The sequence below is a fragment of the Carcharhinus amblyrhynchos genome, chromosome 23 (genome assembly GCF_965287045.1).
Source record: "Carcharhinus amblyrhynchos chromosome 23, sCarAmb.v2.hapA, whole genome shotgun sequence".
Taxonomy (NCBI): domain Eukaryota; kingdom Metazoa; phylum Chordata; class Chondrichthyes; order Carcharhiniformes; family Carcharhinidae; genus Carcharhinus; species Carcharhinus amblyrhynchos.
Genome location: NC_137346.1, coordinates 35232868 through 35238867, shown reverse-complemented (window position 1 = coordinate 35238867; position 6000 = coordinate 35232868). Strand labels below are relative to the sequence as shown.

The 6000-nt window shown below is 44.8% G+C and overlaps 1 pseudogene; it reads left to right on the top strand.

Moving 5' to 3' along the window:
• Positions 1 to 351: 351 nt before the first annotated feature.
• LOC145357598 (NADH dehydrogenase [ubiquinone] 1 beta subcomplex subunit 8, mitochondrial-like) overlaps positions 352 to 6000 on the top strand; it is a 30386-nt pseudogene continuing 24737 nt past the window's right edge.

The window sequence follows — 6000 nt, the reverse complement described above, 5'->3', positions numbered from 1 at the left end:
CTACAGTACAGACAGAGGCCATTCAGCCCATCAAGTCAGTACCGACCACAATCCCACCCAGACCCTGTTCCCGTAACCCCACGTATTCACCCTGCTAATCCTCCTGACACTAGGGTCAGTTTAGCATGGCTGGTGACATTCATGACTGGATGTGGCAGGACTGCAGAGCTTAGATCTGATCCATTGGCTGTGGGGTCGCTTAACTCAATCTGCCACTTGCTGGTTATGCTATTTGGCATGTGTTGTAGCTTCAGCAGATTGACACCTCTTTTTAGGTGTGCCTGGTGTTGCTCCATGCATGCTGTCCTGCACTCTTCATTAAACCAGGGCTGATCCCCTGTCTTGGTGGTAATGGAGAGTGTGGACATCCAGGCCATGAGGTTGCAGGTTGTGGTCGATTCAGCTGCTGCTGATAGCCCACAGCACCTCATGGAAGACCAGTTTGATCTGTTCAAAGTCTATCCCATTAAACATGATGATGGTGCCATACGATGGAGGGTATCCTCAATGTGAACACAGGACTTTGTCTCCACAAGGACTGTGCAGTGGTCACTCCTACTGATACTGTCATGGACATGTTGGTGAGGATGAGGTCAAGTATGTTTTACCTTTGCTGATTCTCCGACCACTTGCCAGAGTCTCAGCCTAACAGCTAAGTCCTTTAGGACCTTATCTATGCTGGTGCTACCAAGTCACTCTTGGTGATGGACTCTGCAGTCCCTCATGCAGGGTACATTCTGCGACCCAGTAACCTTTGGTGCTTTCTCCAAATAGTGTTCAATAAGGATAAGTAGCATTCCTTGCCTACATTTGACCTGATGGAGTCCAGAGTCAATATTGAGAACTCCCTCCCAACTATATACCACTGTGCTACCTCCTCTGTTGGGTCAGATCTATCGGTGAAAATGGTGCTGTCTGGGACATTGTCCATGAATGTAACTATATCAGACTGTCACATACTTAATCAGTGAGGCAGCTCTCCCAATTTTGGCACAAGCCCCCAGTTGTTTGTATGGAGGACATTGCAGGGTCGACAGGGCTGTGTTTGCCATTGTCGTTTCCAGTGCCAAGACTGATGCCAGGTGATCTGTCCAGTTTTATTCAAATCACTGTGAGGTCGGGCATGTGGGACTCTAGAGAGAGTCCTGTCCATGCAATTTCACGTTCTCCCTTCGGTCTCAGAACCCTCGAGGGGAAGTGGGGTGGCATTTAACATGCTGACCTAGATTTATTAGCTGAATTGAAACTTCACCAGCTGCCGTGATGGGATATGAACCCATCTGCCTCAGAGAATTAGCCCATATCTCTAGTCCAATGACAACATTGTCTCCCTCTGATATAGAGAATGGAATCCTGCGCTGTACATTCTCCTTTAAACAAGACTTGGCACAGTCCATGACACATGCTACAGACTGGAACACCACAATATTGAAGCAAAGAAGGCTGGATTCTTTATATTGAGAGTAGATGAGGAGTGAGCTGTACTCTCTTTCATAAATACATTGCTGAACTCATAGGCTCAATTCTTTCTATTCATGTTTCATCCTCCCCCTCCTGAAGGCACTGACACTTGGACTGCAGTTTCATTCTCCATGCTTGAACCCATGAGTAGTGATTGACTGCCTTATTGGGTTGTCACAACCACTAAGAGTACAAACCCTGATGGGTTATTCTCTTGGCTAGTCCAGGAGTCCCAAGCCAATCACAATCTACTCAACAATCTTCCACCTCTTTTTATTCATTCATGGGACATGGACGTCACTGGTTCATCAGCATTTATTGCCCAAACCTAGTTGCCCTTGGAGGGCAGTTGAGAGTTAACCACATTGCTGTGTCTCTGGAGTCACATGTAGTCCAGACCAGGTAAGGACAGCAGATCTCCTTCCCTAAAGGACATTAGTGAACCAGATGGATTTTTCTGACAACCAGCAATGCTTTCATAGTCATCAGTAGACTTTTAATCCCAATTTAAATTTTACCATCTGCCGTGATGGGATTCAAACAGTTAGCTGACTTTGTGGATTGAGAGCTGAGAAGTGATGTGATTTGGGAGGTCTGTAGAAGGAAAGAATGCAGTAAATGGTAGAGCCCTTGGAAATGTTAGCATACAGATGGATCTAAGCGTGCAGATCCACAGTTCACCAAATGTGGCAACTCAGGTGGACAATGTGGTGAAGAAGGTGTATGACATGCTGGCCTTCATTGGTCAGGGCTTCGAGTATAGGAATTGGAAAATCATGTTGCAGCTGTATAAAACTTAGGTTTGGCCACATTCGGAGTATTGTGTACAATTCTGATTACCACATTTCCGGAAGGATATTGATGATTTGGAAAGAGTGCATAAGAGATTTACCAGGATGTTGCCTGGTTTGGAGGATGTAAGCTATGAAGAAAGGTTAAACAAACTTGAATTGTTTTCATTGCAGCATCAGAGGATGCGGGGAGACCTGATACAGGTTTATAAGATTGTGACATGCTTGGATAGAGTGGATGGCCAGAGTCTTTTTCCCAGGGTTAAAGGTCAATTACTTAGGGGCCTAGTTTAAAAATGAGAGAGGGAAAGCTAAGAAAAGATGTGAGGGGCAAGTTTTTCACACCGAGGATGGTGAATACTTGGAATGCGCTGCCGGAGGAGGTGGTGAAAGCAGATTCTATAAGAACATTCAAGAGGCACTTGGATGGATACATGAATAGGCAGAGAATAGAGGGATATGGACCACAAGGCAAGAAAATATTAGATTAGAAAAGCATCTGTGTCGGCACAGATTCGGTGCGCTGAAGGGCTTGTTCCTTTGCCGTACTGTTCTTTGTTCTTTGTTAGGTCATCGCCACCCCTACCTGACACCAGCTAACCTACCACGGAATGAAAATCAAACCAAGCATCTTATCTTCTAGTCTGCAGCATTTAGTTGTTCATCAAATGACACATTTGACCATAAAGCCATTGTCTATATGTACTGACAGAAACAACTCTGAATCTGTTCATAGAAATGGATGAAGGCACAAAAAGCAATGCGTAGAGGAAGCATAATCAGAAATAAATCCCTGCAGTTTTAACAGAGAATTGACAGAAGGCTGGAGACAGCTCCCTTCCCAACTGCATTGCCAAGGAATGGAAAGAGTACTGAATACCTACAGAGAAAAGGCAAATGTAAAAACATTGGCAGTTATTTAAGTCTGGGTAACTGACGCCACTCTGGTTAAATATATAAGTTGCTTCTCAATGCATGAACACTGTTGCAGTCTTCATGGGCTCAAGGGGGCTGAAGCAGTTTACAAAGGCACATTATAGAGCTGCAAGTGTAATGTGAGGATCAGTCAGCTGAACAAGTAAGGAGGGGAAATAAGGAAACTCCTGGATGTTTAACACACACTAACATACTGCTGGAAGTCTCAGCTCCTGCTATGTTTAACAGCATGGATCTGCAGTGTGTTATATTGATGCACTGTCTTTCACAAATTTCATCCAATTCTGCTCGGAAATTGTAGGCAGAATATCAGATGAGTGAGCTCAAATCTTCAAAAGTGACCTTTACACAACTGACTCCAGTGTGCGTCTCTCCTTCGAAGAGTTGACACTCATTGGTATATTGGCCGGGGCGCTAGTTGATTGTGGCTTTTGAATTACTTTGTAATTTTGATCTGTTTTCATCTCCAAGTTTCTCTCCTCCCAACCTGGAGGCATTGACTTCAGATAGGCTTTGAATCCACAGTAATGTGACACCTTGGACGGCCCAGTTCTTTCACCTCCAGCTTCTCAATCTCTGCGTTCAATTAAAGCATTCAAAAGGGAAGGAGATGATAGTCTGAATCGGGAGAATGTGAACATTTAAAGGGAGACGGCAGAAGAATGGTGTTTTGGTGAGCTGGTACAGACATGATGGGCCAATTGGCCTCTTGCTGCTCTGTAACAATTCTGTGATTCTCTGTGTTAGCTTGTCTTGCTCTTATTTTAATCAGAGCTGATTTTTAATCTCGAAACCATGAGGTTTATCAGAAATACCACCAGATTCTTTCCAAATACCAATGATATTATTTCAAATGCTGCCAAGACTTGGCTACAGTTGATACAACTTCAAAGAGATCATTGCCACAAGCAAGCTTGATGCTCACTTCAATCTTGCCCTCTCTTCTTAAAGGCATTGGAATAAGTTTCATTTTCACTGCCAACACTAATGCTTTAGGCTTCCACACAGGGAAAATCAGCTCATCCCCTGCCATGTTTCCCACCAATGGCAAAAGTTTAAAGTAACACCTTCAAAGTCTATTTATTAGTCACAAGTTGGCTTACATTCACAAGGCAATGGAATCACTATGAAAATCCCCTAGTCACTACACTCAGGCACCTACTCGAGTACACTGAGGGAGAATTTAGCATGGCCCATGCACCTAACCATCACATCTTTGGACAATGGGACAAAACCAGAGCACCCAGAGGAAACCCACACAGACATGGGGAGAATGTGCAAACTCCACACAGTGACGCAAGCTGGGAATTGAACCCAGGTCCCTAGCACTGTGCGGCAGCAGTGCTAACCACTGTGTCACTGTGCCATTTATTTCTTATTGTGGCACAACCATCCTTTACAGTGATGGGGTTGAGGAGGTTCGAAGATGAGATATTTCTGAAACAAGTAATCACTATAGTTAATTAATGCTATTCATAATATATCTTAATGATTTAGATGAGGGAACTGTATCTATTACTCCAAATTCACAGATGCCGCAAAGCAGGGTAGGAGGGTGAGCTGTGAGGAGGATGCAGAGAAGCTTCAGTTAGATTTCGACAGGCAGATGGAGTATAATGTTAGCAAGTGTGAGGTTATCCACTTTGACAGAAATAATAGTAGGAGGGATTATTATTTAAAAGGCAAAAAGCTGCAGCATGCTACGGTGCAGAGGGACCTGGGGGTCCTTGTGCATGAGGCGCAAAAACCCAGTCTGCAGGTGCAGCAGGTGATCAGGAAGGCGAATGGGATGCTGGCCTTTATAGTGAGGGGGATTGAATATAAAAGCAGGGAGGGCTTGCTGCAGCTGTATAGGGCATTGGTGAGGACGCAGCTGGAGTACTGTGTTCAGTTTTGGTCGCCGCACTTGCAGAAGGATATATTGGCCTTGGAGGGAGTGCAGAGGAGGTTCACCAGGCTGATACCAGAGATGAGGGGGTTGGACTATGAAGAATGATTGAATAGACTGGGTCTATACTCGTTGGAGTTTAGAAGGATGAGGGGGGGATCTTATAGAGACGTATAAGATAATGAAGGGGATGGATAGGGTAGAGGTAGAGAGATTCTTCCCACTCAGTAAGGACAACAGGACTAGACGGCACAGCCTCAAGATAATGGAGGGGGGCAGTTTAGATCAGAGTTGAGGAGGAACTTCTTCACTCAAAGGGTGGTGAATCTCTGGAATTCTCTGCCCGTTGAAGTGGTGGAGACTACCTCGCTAAACATATTTAAGTCACGGGTAGATAGGTTTTTGACAGACAAGGGAATTAAGGGTTATGGGGAGAAAGCGGGAAAGTGGAACTGATCTACTTCAGATCAGCCATGATCTTATTGAATGGCGGGGCAGGCTCGAAGGGCCAGAAGGCCTACTCCTGCTCCTATTTCTTATGTTCTGAGTGAATGGGCAAATGGATGGCAGATACAGTTTAATGTGGATAAATGTGAGGTTATCCACTTTGGTAGCAATAACAGGAAGGCAGATTATTATCTGAATGGCTATGGATTGAGAGAGCAAAATGTACAATGAGACCTGGGTGTCCTCATACACCAGTCGCTGCAGATAAGCAGGTAGATGCAGCAAGTGCTATAGAAGGCAAATGGTATGTTGGCCTTCATAGCAAGAGGATTTGAGAGCTGGAGCAGGGGTGTCTTGCTGCAATTATACAGATCCTTGGTGAGGCCACACCTCGAATATTGTGTGCAGTTTTGGTCTCGTTATCTGAGGAAGGATGATTTTTGTATAGAGGGAGTGTGCAGAAGGTTTTCCAGACTG